The 14,614-nt window shown below is 34.9% G+C and overlaps 1 long non-coding RNA gene across 1 annotated transcript in view; it reads left to right on the forward strand.

Annotated features, from left to right (window-relative positions):
- The window catches only part of LOC139787563 (uncharacterized), a 214,149-nt gene that overhangs the window by 177,146 nt on the left and 22,389 nt on the right, over positions 1-14,614 (forward strand). The gene's annotated exons all lie outside the window — the stretch shown is intronic.

The raw sequence follows: 14,614 nt of genomic DNA on the forward strand, positions 1-14,614 counted from the left end.
AAAGATAACGGCGTGCGTCGGGTGTTCTCCGGTAAATGGCTGCCGGGTGGGCGTCGCAACCCCGTCCTCGTCGCCGTCGCCGTCGTCGTCGTCGTCGTCGCGCAGTGTCGCGGCGCCGTATCCGACAAAGTCCCGCGACACCGGCTGACTGTCGTGGTTGTCGGTCGGTGTTGTTGTTGTTGTTATCTCGAGCTGTTTCCTGGTAATTGTCTTCCCTCTTAGGCGGCTCGGGGCGGGCTCGTTATCTGGTGAATAATTCAATAAACTGCCGCGGAGAGTTTGTAAAGCGAAAATTTCACGGTTTAGGGCAAAAAGCGACGCGGGAGATTGTTCCGTTTGATGCGTCCGATTTCGTTATACTCTGCCTTCCGATTTGTGGGTTTTCAACAGGGAAAACCGCGATCTCCTCGATCGGATAAAATTGTTGAGTTACTTGCGTGTTCTAAATCTAAACTATCTGGATATATTTCTAGTTTAAAATTATTTCAATCGGTAAAACTATTTTAAACAAATAATAATTAATACGAGAACGACAGAGAGGAAATAATTTTATTGGCGGTTATTTTAATATAAGATAAATTAATATCGATTGATCTCTGTCTCTATTGTAAACTTCCTCCTTTTATTGCAATCATGGGATTTAGCTCGTTGTTGCGGACGAGGTCTCTGAAACTGAAACTAATTTTAAACTCGACTAAATAGCTCTGCCAATAGATAAATACATAGCATCATTGTAGGTTGAAACAAATGTGTTTTGCGCGGTATATAGTAACCGAGACTATTACACACACATTTGGGACACCCGATACGATGCAGCAGGACAGCAGCAGCAGGGCTGCTCTTGATGCACTTTGCCGCGCACACTTGAAAAGCAGGTGTGCCTATCGGCAGATATTTCAAAATATATAATACACTCGATAAGTGACACGCGCGGACGGCGCGGCGATCACTCGAACAAAAATACAATTTGCGCGCGTCGCGCTCGCGATTCAGCGCTCAAAGCGCGTCGCGCGCGAGTAAATCGTGCGTTTATCCGCCGTTAATTACACCTCCGATGCGCGCGGGCGTATATAGACATTTTCCGGCCAATATTTCCCGATAAATATTTCGCGGCCGCCGCGGCGCGCAATCGCGCGGGAGAATTGCATCGCCGACAAACATTATTTATTTTTCCCTACAAACGGACCTTCGAAAAATACATATTTCGAGTGGCGGCGACGGCGCGGCGGCGGCGGCCGAGCGGCCGCGGCCGCGCCCGCGCCATCGGCACACGGCCGGTGTAACCACTGAATAACGGATCTGTTTCTGGCAACTGTTGAATATTCAATGAAATAATTTGTTTCGTTCTATCCTCGGTCTTTTTCCATCTCGCGGCCGCGCGCCGCGAAACCAATCATAAATTGTACCGCGGCTGTTAGCGGGACGAGCCGTGCGCGTCGACGACCAGTCAAGACACTTCCGTCGTGCCAACAAAATAATTAGATCGCTATGAATAAAGTTGCGGTTCCGGTCCGGTACGCGCGGGATTGCAAATGAATAGCTTCTGCAAATTTCATCTATAATAGTAGATTCTTCGATCAATTCGGACCTGACGTTTCTTTAATAAGATCGTCGATATTGCGCGACAGCTTTGAAATTATGTACGATTTAAGCTTTCATGAAATAATTTCCTATGACATGAATAGATACAGTCGAATTTAGTAGCAGATTTTGTTATTTTTACGACGATGTGCATACTTAAAAAGTTATTTAAATTTTTAAAAGAGATCGGGTTAAATTAAGAAGTCAAAGAATTTATTTATAATATATATTTGCTAAACTTATTCACTTTATACTCTATGCATAAGCCTGCGAATGTTCGCCGATGGTTTCCGCGAGTGTACTTGCACTTTATAAATTTCGTAACTATCTCAATGTTCATTTAATTCCAACGGAGCCACCGTGCCCGTCAGATGTATGACGTATATCTAATGAATATTTCATCGTGTATATATCATGCCCACAAGATATATTCCGTTTCTTTCACGTAAAAAACTCGTATAATTAAAGCGTTGAGTAGGTGAAGAAAGTTATCATCTTTAATAATATCGTCAACTGATGGCGTTAATTTCGTGTCTCGCAACGTATTTGTATTCAACCAGATATAAAAAGCAAATCTGCCTTCTAGTAACTCAGCTGATATTTCTATTTTATTTCTTATTTTTTATCCAAATCGGTCCAATAATACAATACATCTATACTATATGTCGTATTTAATTGCAAACGTTTTTTATTTGTGTAAAGAGCGAGTGCTAAGTATTTTAGATATTTTGTATATCATATTTAACTTTCAGATATTATTAATTTGTACAGCCTTCTTTCAACTCAGCTTGAAATATATTCTGAATGAAATATGAGCTCGTGAAAATTGACTCTAACTGAGATTCAGATCGTATCGAAAGCGCTGCTTATTTTATTGTATATTTGTCCGAAAAATATAGGTAACGTATGATCAATCGTCTTTGTCGACGACTATGCATCGCGTTTGCGAATATCATGCACCGTTATAAATATAGCAAGAGGTAACTGACACTTCGTTAACGGGGCGGTAACGGATAAAGGAGAAACTTTAAAGGAGAGGGCTTGGTGTCTTTTAAATGTTAAAGCAATTTTTAACAACGTCGCTGCGCTGCGTAAAGCGTTTCTTTTACGATTTCTGCTCCGTACGAGAATTGTGACATTTCGTTTTTTTTTTCTCCAAACAGCTGCGATCGTAGAGCGTGTTTCTATTGCTTCCGTTCGAGAGCGATTGATGCGTAGTAAAATAAAACTTACGACTGACATCTCGCGTTATTTCAGTAACAAGTAAACAATTGATATAACAGAAAGAAACGAGACTGCTATCTGGAGAGGTACAATATTTATTTTTGCGGAACGCTCCATGTTTTTGCTTTTTACTCGAATTGAGCTAGAAAGTTACAATCATTGCTAATCGCCGCTCAATTCTTTACTATAAACAGACAGAATCTGAGAAAGGTTCCGTCCGCTGAAACTGAATGCAAATGTCACTCAGGAATCCCCGTATGTTCTAGATCGCGGATGTGAAATCGAAGAAGAAAATGCCAAACTGCACATTAATCAAAATTCGTGCGGAAGATCCGGTACACGTCTCGAGATCCGACGGAACGCAAGTTGCGTTTAGGAAATCTCGCGGCCGGGGGATTAGGACGCAAAACGATTTATTATAACGAGTATTGCTTGTCGCGGCTGGAGTCACGGATCCCTCGTATAATACTTTGTAAAGTAAGGAGACGCAGATTGGAGATTAGCGCGACAAAATTAATAGGCCGCGGCCTGACAGGGAGAATACCGCAATCCACCTGGGACCGCGTCCGGACAAGTCTCCCCGGAGAGTGTACACGACTTAAATAAGAGCGCGACACCGAGTGAGGAGGTGATTTTTAAATAATTTCGCGCGCCGCTCGCTCGCGAAACGAGCAGTGAATCATTACTATAAGCCGACATCGACGTCGCGAAACGATCGACCATTCTGCGCCGCCGATGTAAATCAACTATATCGCGATATAATTAATGATACAACTTGGAAAATTTTCCTAGGCTCGGGACAAAAGTGGGCTACCTCGCGGCTTTTATTTTTTAATACTTTCGCCATGAAATCATCAATCTTTTTCCGTTTCTGGCCTTCAGTCGCTCGCAGTTCTGTCGATCAATTTTGAAACGCGTTTATGCCCTGGTAATCGTTTATGCTCTCGCATCGATCCTATGTCTCGAAAAATCCATGTATAGGTATAAAAGTGCGAGCTGGAATATTGATTGTGGCAAGGTGACTGCTCGTGAAAATCTGTGGGTAATGAAAAAGCTGCGACAAATAGCTTTCACAGAACACTTTTAGTAAAAAATATCTTAACTTCCAAAAAGTATTAGTTGACACAGTTATTGCATACCGAGATAGAGTATTCCGCGCGATTCCTATTTTTTACATAATTTATGTTTTTTAATATAAAATTAAACTGTTCCTAGTTAACTCTCGTCTCTCGCCCAATCTGTTCTAAGATTTCATATAACTCATCTGGGATCGTTTTTGATCCCACTTTATAATTACTTATTTTATATTAAAAAAGGGAGTTTTCGACATATAAATAAAGAATTTTGAATGTATAAACATTTTTATTAAAATCAGAAATAACGAAAAGTGTAAATATTGTAATGAAAATAACTACTCGTTATCATTATTTTCGGTAAAATAGAAAATATTGCTATATCTTTAAGTGCGTTCATTCCAACAATTATTCCAGGTGAGTTAAAAGATTTTTTTTCATAGCTTCTTGTGAAGAGTTTTAGTGTGGTAAAAAAGAAGAACTTGACAGTTCTTAGCACAAGTTTGTGCTATCATTGCAAAATTGATTGGAGATATCAATATCAAAATACATGTTACTTCATGGTAACTATGACAATTAAACGTGTTGATGGATAATACACGTAAGAGAATGCGATTCTCTCTTGGTTGTCTCTCGCGAAATCGGTACGCGATACTGATTAACGAGGCTCGTCGAAGAAAGTGAACCCCGTCCATTGTGCTGTGGCATCAATGAGCTCTCTTCGATCATTTTCTCTCAGTTCTCGAGTGAGTCCTCTTCTTTGGCTTTGCGCTTGTCATTCTCATTTTGTTCACCGGACTCTCAATTTCAACTGTACATTCGTCTCCCGGATATTCCGATTCCGTCGTGTCAGTCGATAGTGTCCGATTATTCCCTAATATGGAAAGAAAAGAAGGAAACTATATTTTATGTCACATGTGCATGGAAAGTGACACATTCCGCACGCGACGCGTGCGGGATTTACCACTTTCCACGCACTTGCAACATAAAATAGGGTGTGCAACACGTGCGTGAAGTTGAAAATTCCCGTGTGCGGTGACCGCACTCGCCTTCGGCTCGTGCGTCAACTCCGCACCCGTGAATTTTCATCTTCCAGCACTTGTTGCACAATGTACTATTCTTTCATTATTTCATCACTTGTTTGCAAATGATTCAATTAATAGCAACAAACTTGTTTTGTTCAATTTAACTCAAATATTTTGCAACTTAAGTATTCCACAAATCGTACTCAGCATAGCCAAATTTTGTGAAATGTTTAAACATATTGCTAAGAAAATGAGATGAATATATGCTACGCAAGAGATATCTAACAAAGGGTATGGATTGTACGATTATTTTTTACGAAGTTTTCTTTTCAAAATGGAACAAATTTTTTTACGATTTATTTTTACTGCACCATTCAATTTAGTTTTTAAAATAATAAAAATACATATTTTTTAAAATTTTATCTGAAAAAATACTGGTAGTTGATTTTCGCGTAAACGTTCTCTCTTAATATAACTAATTATATTGCTAATATATGTGTATATTGTTATTAATAATATTCATTGCGATGTAAATAATAGATTTCTTATAGTAGAATTTCTAATAGAATTAATGCAGAAAAATCAGACAATAACTTGAACTTAACTTAAAAATGCAAAATTTATACAGGAAAAACTATATAGATATTAATATATAGATAAGGCTCCAAAATGTAATCATTAGTTGTTTTAATCCTGTTTTCTCAAACAGTTGCATAATCTATTTTATAATAATATTAATGTTTAAAATATGATATGTCTACTATTTGTTTATAAAAGTATTCTTTTTTTTTTTTAATTTCTTGCCGCTTCAAGCATAATTGACGCTATAATTTGTAATAATGCTCATGAGCTGAGCAATATTGACAATATTTCGAGCATACATCAGCTAAAATTTAAAATTTAACAAGCACAAGCACGCTTGTGTCGATAATCTTCAACGCGATAAAAGTACACGACACATGGAAATTGCTGAGCATGAAGTGACTCTTGTCCCCGCCGTGAGTTCAGTAATTGTTCGTTCTCTTCGCATGATTGCTACGAAATAAAAAAAAACACTAGCAACTCGATGCATCACAAGATAACGAGTAGGCAAGAGAAATAAAATCGCCTACACGAGTTTCATCTGCCTACATCCACATTGTAGGAACAATGTAAAATAGGTGCTTTCTTTCTCTATATATAAATGGTATTAAGATTGTTGTCGAAGCGGAACATTGTTTAAATAATTGTACATCTAACATGTATTTACTTTCTATTTATATTCGATCAGGAGGGAATATATTATTTTCGTAACATGAAAACTTGATATCCCTTTGCTTTATTTGTGCATTTACTGTATAACAAGGGAACCTCGCGAGCCCGAAAATTCTAATTTTGATGAAACTTTGCACACATGTAAGGGGCAGAGGGGATAAATGGACGGATTTAGAAATTTTCAGTTGTAGCCCAAAAACGATTCTAAGGGATTAAATTTAAAAGTATCAAAAAGTATCCTAAAATGTTTTATACAAAAGTTTTATTGTAAGAACATCTCTGTTTAACCTCATTAATAATATTAAAAAACAATAATTAAAAAGAATTTTTTAGTTTCTTAATGCACCTAATATTGTTTTTTATATTACTAACTAAAATCAGAATTTTCGGGCTTGCGAGGTTCTTTTGTGAGTTTTTCTTACTGTAAATATGACGTGGTATAAAACATAATATGTAACATTATTGCTTAAAGCTATAATAGCACAGCCAACAATTTCTAGCCAAAAATATTTAAGCAATATTTAGTATTGTATTTCTAGCAGCGCAAGTGTTAAAATAATTCCAATGTAAATGCAATCCTATAATATATTAATGGAGACTGACGGATTGTTAATTAAGTTCATAGTCTGGCAGATTGTTTTACCATTAAATAACTTTCAATTAAAAAAGAAAATTTCTGCCTGTTTTTAGAAATATTGTATACGATTTGAATACGTATAAATATAGAGTTCTGATCGCAAGTGAAGCATCGTATTGAGACTAGTTTATATTAAAATTCAAGTTCTGCTATATTTATATTATTATATTTTACTTCAATACCGTTTGGTTTCTACGATGATATTCGGCAGCGTAATTAAAACCGATTCTTTTTCGATCGGAAGCTCTTTGTCGCGGCGCGTACCTTTGTATTATAATAAACGTCATGCAAATACATATAAGATGATATTAAAACTGGCGCGAATTTTGGGTGGGCGTCTCGTCTTCACCGTCGATGCAATCCTGAGCCAGCACGTCGACGAAAAGTCTAAACAAATATTTGCCACGTACTGGCCAACCTGCTCTATTTGCATGTGCGGAGGGGCGTGCGCACAGGCGAGGATATATTGGTTTACCTACTGAAATATTCGACCGTCTGTCAGCCAGTGTAAATCTCATTCATAATAATGATGGCGCTGCGTATCTTCTTCCTTTCCTATATTCCTTTTTTCATTTTCTTCCTGAGTGCTGTTTCTTCTTTGTCGTCGTTATTGTCGATGATTCTCTCGACGCGCAGCCATCAGGAATTTTATTTATCTTTAAAACGAACAAGTTTCTTCTGAAGTTGACAGTATCTCAAAGTATTAACACAGACGGATCCAGATATTTTTTTATTAAAAAAAAAAAAAAACACAAGTCTTCGTGTGTTTATTATTGCAATCTATCGTAAGAGCTTTGTGTATATAGAGATGTAACGTCATATAAAAATTATTGCTATTTTATATTTGAGAAAAATCACGAGATAAAAGCAACTGTTTCTAGTAAGATGATTTCTGCATCCATAAATTTTAGCCACCTCGTTTTAAAAGTATATGTCACCGTGCTTTACTTCTAAATCTACCTCTATCTATGATATCTCTCTAGCGTTCTTTGCATCATGAATGCATAGCTTAAATTGTGAAGTTTGCTTTTCCTAGATTCTAGAACTTCCTGAGAATTTAACCTGCAGCAAATAACAATTTGAATCATCGTAACGTACAGTTAAATAAATGTTCAATTTAAACTATAAATTGTGGTAGGAATATATAAAGAGAGAATTATTTCAAAATAATTTTGGGATTTGATAATGATATGATAATGATGACATTAATGATATAAAAGATATCATTTAATAGTTACAAGTCTTTTTAATTTACTATTTTAATGATTTTAAGATTATTATATTCTCTTTCTCTCTCCCTCTTTCTTTGTCATAAAAAATAATAATTTTTTACACTAAAAGTTTTATTCACTGGTTATAAAGTGGTTTCCATAATCGCTGTATTATTTTTCACTAACTGTATCGAAATAGGTCGTCCTCGAGAAGTATTCCGAGGATGGCAAGGTATCGCATAACTCAGGATTACTTTCCTCTGCGCACAAACGAAATCGTCTTATCACCAAGCGCTGGTTCACTTTTACTAGCAAGAAAAACGTTGAACTCGCACACATACACGGTCGAATTTATGTCACTTTGTCTGTCACGAACGGGATCTTAAAATAGTATCTCCAAATATTTACAGATTATAAAAATTTTACACAGTATATTAATTTAATAAGTACATATAGATGTTTTTATAAATCATCTATAAGCGTTTATATTCTTGATTTCTTTTCTTGGACTCTATTCTTTTTCAGCAAATGTTAGACATCGCTATCGACAGCTAGATTATTCATTACGATCGATTTTATTAATTAAAATGCTATGTGCAGATATGAGAAGTCACATCCAATGGAGAAGTGGACATATCACAAGCGGTCAGCATACCAATCGAAAAGAAAAGAAGGTCGAGATGCAATTTATCGTGTCAATCGTGACAGCTAATCGACAGTCGATTTATTATCGCGTCAACGCACAGAAATGGATTGTATTTCGCCACGCATTCTTGTCCTTCTTCTAATTCTTAAGCCTCTATTTAGAGTCGCGCGTTTCTACCAAGAAATTCAAACTGAAATCAATCTTGAGATGTGATATGATTTAATAGATTGATCTTAAGAATAAATTTGGTATTTCTAATATTATATTTGATTTGATATCGCGATTTGATATAATATATTAATACTAATTTGATTATATAAAAATAAAAGAACAGATATCGGAGAAAGATGAAAAAAATGTAAAGAATGTATGTATATATATTCGTCGTGAGAGAGGATGAGATTAGATGAGATATTGGTGGATGAGATATTCTTTTGGCAATAATTGTTCGTGTCACAACGTGCTCGTCGGAATTAATCAAGCTCCAAAAGTAAAAAGAGAATTTGCGATCGCGAAAAATTGTCAAAATGCGATTCAGGATTGTTAAAACAACGTTGAATTTCATAATCTCGCGGTCCTTATACAATAAAACAATTTATACAATAATTTTATTCAAATTGACAAATCAATTCATAATAAAAAATGAAAATAAAACGAGTCATCGTTTATCGAGTAGGTATCATTATGCGATACTAAATACAGATTTTAAAAATTTAATGTTTGTTGAAAGGTTTTCTCTCGCAAACACCAATCTTCTTTCTTTAAAGTAGAGAAGAATAGATATGCTTATTAATGTATAGCGATGCACAGCTTCTTTTCTTAATTTTAGAAGAACTTTTACAGTTTATGGCTTTTCGAGAAAAATGAGGCATATATAAAAGTACGAAATATTAAATATTTTGCACTATTTTCCACTTTTGATAACTCCGATAACTTCGAATTGAAATTCTAATAGGCTAAAATCTATACGACTTAAGCAGAAAATAAACTTTTGTTATTTATTTACGCATTAGAATGAGAGCAAGCCGGGGAGGAAACATTTGCTCTCGAATTGAGAGATACTCTCTCGGTAATTACCAACCAGATTGACTTGTGTTTTTGTATCCCAGGTGGGCGAAACGAGATCGAGAGAAGAGGAAGAGATTCGTCGCACGCATTGATCCGATAACAAAAAGCGATATAAAGCAAGCAGAACAATGAGAGATCAAAAAACACAAACTAATGTAATATTGACATTTTGTTTTTATAGAAGCGCTACAGATTGTTTAATGCCATCTAATAATTGGGAAAAGGGATGATTCCTTTCCAGCCAAGTTTACTGCTTAATAATTATTGTTCTATTCTTCTACGTTTCCTCGTCGGATTGCGAAAACTAGGACAAGAAAAAGAAGATCGCGTTACATATTGATCCGTCGATAAAAGAAATATAATGGTTACAGTTATATATACGGGAAATAAAATAGTAATGGCTACGGTAAATAAATCGAATCATAGAAGCAACGGGATACAAATAAAACACATTTAAATCGGCTATGTGTCTATTGTACGATAGAATGAATTAGTATTGATTTCGAAACGTCGTTTTAAATTCAAATTTTTTTTACCGATAATTGTGATCTATTTTAATTATTGGGATTTGTTTTTTAAAATAATATTTGTACGTGAATTATGGAATAATATTGGAAGCGAGATATATTTATTTCGCATGAAACTGTCTCAATAATTATGAATGACGTATAAGAAAAATTGTTAATCACTCGATATAACTCAATCATTTCTATCTTGTGATTATGAAAATAAAATAAGTTTTTATTGAACCAGATAATAATGGCCAATTTTCTTTCAATTATACTACTTTATAAATCGAATATCTCTCTTTAGTTATTTTTATGAGGTTACTTTTTACTGTGAAGTCATAAAATAATTGATGCAATTTGTCAATAAACTGTATTTCATTGAATTTTTAACATTTCAAGAAGTTGTTTGATAAATTAAAACTTATAAAAACACTGATATTAAATTTAACGTGATATGCAATTAGCAATTATCGAAAGGTATTTATTTTACGTTTAATTTGCGAAATGTTTTTTGAAACGTTGTATATATGTATATATATTATCCTAACAAATGTTATTCGGTGTTTTTCGTTACACTTGCGGGTTTACGTCATTTGTTCGAGTTAATCAAATCGGGGAAAATGAGACGACGATTCACGTACGTGTCGCTTGAGGGCCACCGAAGCCATCGCATGCGTAATACTGAAAAAAGGAAAAGGGTCTGGATGCAATTTGCTGCCGTCGACCATGACGACCGTGCCGAACGACGATAGTCGGACGCGCGAGGAGTGTACTCCCATAAAGGGAGACGTATAAATAAAATGAAAAAAAAAAAGGAGAAAGAGAAACGTGGAAAACCGCTTGAGGAGGGTTGACCGGAGGTTGAAACGGAGAGAAGGAGAACGAATGAGAGAGAGGTGGTGAAAAATAGAGAGGCAGAGATACGGAACGGCTTACGTGCACTTTTACGGAGAAGGATCTAAACAAAGTCCGGCGCGCATTACTTTACGAGCGTGGAAGGACGTGATCCATCTCGTCGTTAATGCGACGCGAAGCGTCCCCATAAAAGGCTCGTGATCTCTCCTTTCGCCACCTGAGCAAGGGCGTCTGGTTAATCCGAGGTGAAGGAGGTTCGACGACGTCGCAAAGCCGCGATATCGCAAATAAACGCTGTACGAATTTACAAGCTGAATTAGGTACGTGTCTCGTCCACTTGTCGACATGTCGATGCTTTCGTTGCCAGATAATAAATAATAGAAAATAATTTTAACCAAAGTCAGACCTAAATTCAATAAAATTCTCAAGAAGCAATTCCTTGAAATCTTATAGAAATAATAAAAAATTATTTTTACATTTTTATTTATACGTTTATTTTTTATATGTTTATGCGTATACAGATAATTGTGATTTATATATATTATATGATGTATAATAAAATATCAGAATTTTTGAAGCATGTGTGTAATATTTGGAACGAAATTTGATTTTACGAGTTAGTGATCTATTGCAATGGAAATTCTTGCAATATGTATTGGTTTATTCACAAATCTTAATTAAACATTCCGGGTGTCAGTCGATTCGATCGAGATTATTAGTTCCCGTTGTTGCTAGCACGCCAATTGTTAGCATTTTCGGTCGATGCCTCGAAGGGAAATTCCACGGAGTGTACGGTATAAGGGAAACTATGTGCGTAGAATTTCGCGAATTTCCAGGTTTACGGGATAATCATCTTATGAGTTGGCTCGAAGAATCGATGCACATGAAACAACATTATTATTCGATGCTACTTATATTGGGAGTAAGTTTTCGAAATTTCTCTTATATATAAACCTTAATATAGCTTGCTTTCCTTCGTGAAAGCATTGCGCGTGTATATGATGTAACATTATATTAAAAGTTAAAAATGAAGATACACACAGGGTCTTAAAAATTGTATATTAGAAAACACATTGCCTTAAAAATAAATTGGGTATCGAAATTATAGGTTCACACAATGGGGGGTAAGAATGAGCCGAAGGAGTTTGAATTGACGCAATTAATGTTGCAAGATGAACTTTACTGCTATGACTGCGTAATCGAAATCCGATATGGAAACTGAATCCCATTTCCTAATTGATGTAACATAAACGCGTTAAAATTGATATAGTTTACTCTCAGAATTGCTTTATCTTACAAATTGTGTGCGTATTCCAAATGTTTATTAAACATATGAAGAAATTAAAATTGTTGTAAGTAATAAAAAATTTATTGAATGACTGACTATAATATGATTCCGTGGTAAAAATTCAGTTTCTAAATAATGATATTAGTTGTACCAAAATAATGTATCAAAATGATTATTTTTAGCATTTTGAGCACTCTGTAAGATATATCTCCTTCTTTTTACAAAAATCTCTCTCTATAAGTCACATTTTTTATTATAATTTTTATTTTCTGTTATATATTCTTTTGTCTACTTCATTTGCTTTCATTTTTTTATATCATCTTTATAGTCACATTTTTTATAGAAGCTTTTTATCTTCCATGTTACGAAAGTTTACGTCGATTCCTGGAGGTAATATCACAAATAACTTTATATCTTTTAAACTTAAAGGAGTTAGCTTTTTAGGGTTTTATCGAATTTAGAAAGAGAGAGAGAGAGGTTTGACTTTTGTGGAAATTGTTCTCAATAATGTCATCCGACAGCAAAATCGTCAATGTATTGGCAAGTGGACAAGGAATGTAATTCAAACTGTAAATTTGCGCAACGCAGCGAATTTATTTGCGACGTCGCGGCTTTGCTGCTGACTAAATGGCAAATTAAAGTCGTCCGAACATAACTTCGATATTCAATTACGTCCGTTTTATCTGTCTGATAGAAAAATCGTTCGCAGAACTGGATTCCATCTCGATCTCGCGTGCGATAGTTGTAACGTAAGCACGGCGAGAGGTGCGTCAAATGGCGCTGGCGAGGCAGCATATCTTATTAGAAACAAATATTCATGTCACATACCCGGCGCCGGCTGGTGCCAAGTGTTTGACTGTTACCCTACGCCGCACGTGCGTGAGAGACCGGGCGAGTCTGGCATATCTACCCCGTGTTTCAAAGAAGTTTGAAATAATATCGAGCGAATTTTTCCATTCGACCCGTAACCGCTTCCCGTTTCTCGTTCCCTCTGCCACCCTCCGTTCGCGTCGAAATCCAAATAACCAACCGCAATGCATGTGTGCCTTCGTCCACTCGCTAGACATATTTTTAAAGTGCATTCGAGAAGATCTGTATTTGATGCGAATATTTGACAGTAACGTCGTGTTTTTCTTTTTTTTAGATGTGAAGTGTAAACGACGCTTTGAAACGCGCGGTTGTTTGGTATATTATTGGCCATTATAATTACGTCCAGCGATCGCATTATACTTGGATTGTTGAGACATTTTTTTCTTGTGATTTTTTTTATAGATAAATACCAAGTCTTTTTTATTAAAAATTCTTCTGTCGCTTCGGAATTGATCTTTTACGATGAAAATATCAAGATAGTGTTTTCGAATAATAATAATTTAAAATTTAATTATAATTATGATTTGAAATTAACAATTTAAAATATTTATATCCAATTTGGCCAAAAAAATTGTGATTAAAAAAATTACACGACGGTTTTTGGACTTTCTGCGTAAATAATGTTCACTTTATGAAGGTAATTCGCGACGAAACATCTGTGATCTGAATAAATATATATCGTACATGGAAAATATTGTATATATAGTATGTAAATTTTTTACAGAATTTGACCTTTTAAAATATTGAGATATACAGTACTTAATAAAAAATATAATTTTGATATTCATATCGGTTCGATAATGCTAAAAAACAAAGTAATTGACGTCATACAATTATTTGTAATAGACATTTGTATTATAAGGAAAATAATTCCTTCCGTCGAACTACAAAGCTATGGTCTATTAAAATTAAAAGCTCAATTTATTAATAAATGGCGAATAAATAATGTATAAATACACGTGAAAACAATTTGCTTAAAAAACAGTTTTTCATTCGTATATTCATCATATTTTGCATATTTTAAAGTCAATATTTAATTTGAACCATGCAGTGCAAAAGTCATCATTATACCGTATATCGATATTTACGGATAGAATACATTTTTAGACATAATATTCAATATCCTTCCTCTATTACACAATAAATGATCAAGATAGGATATCGAATATTACATTTAGAAATGTATGTTATAAAAATGATATATCAACCATAATTTACATTTAAATACGAACTAATTTAATAATTTTTCTTAATCTTTTTAAATGAGAAAAGCATTGATACTAAATCGTTTATTTGATATTCTTTGAACGAAACTCCATTATCTTTAGAATAGTATCGCAATATTGTTGTTATTGTGTTATTTATCTTGATAA

Source organism: Temnothorax nylanderi, unplaced genomic scaffold, assembly GCF_030848795.1.
Source record: "Temnothorax nylanderi isolate EJ_2023f unplaced genomic scaffold, tnyl_v1.0 TNYL_tig0010_pilon, whole genome shotgun sequence".
Lineage (NCBI taxonomy): Eukaryota > Metazoa > Arthropoda > Insecta > Hymenoptera > Formicidae > Temnothorax > Temnothorax nylanderi.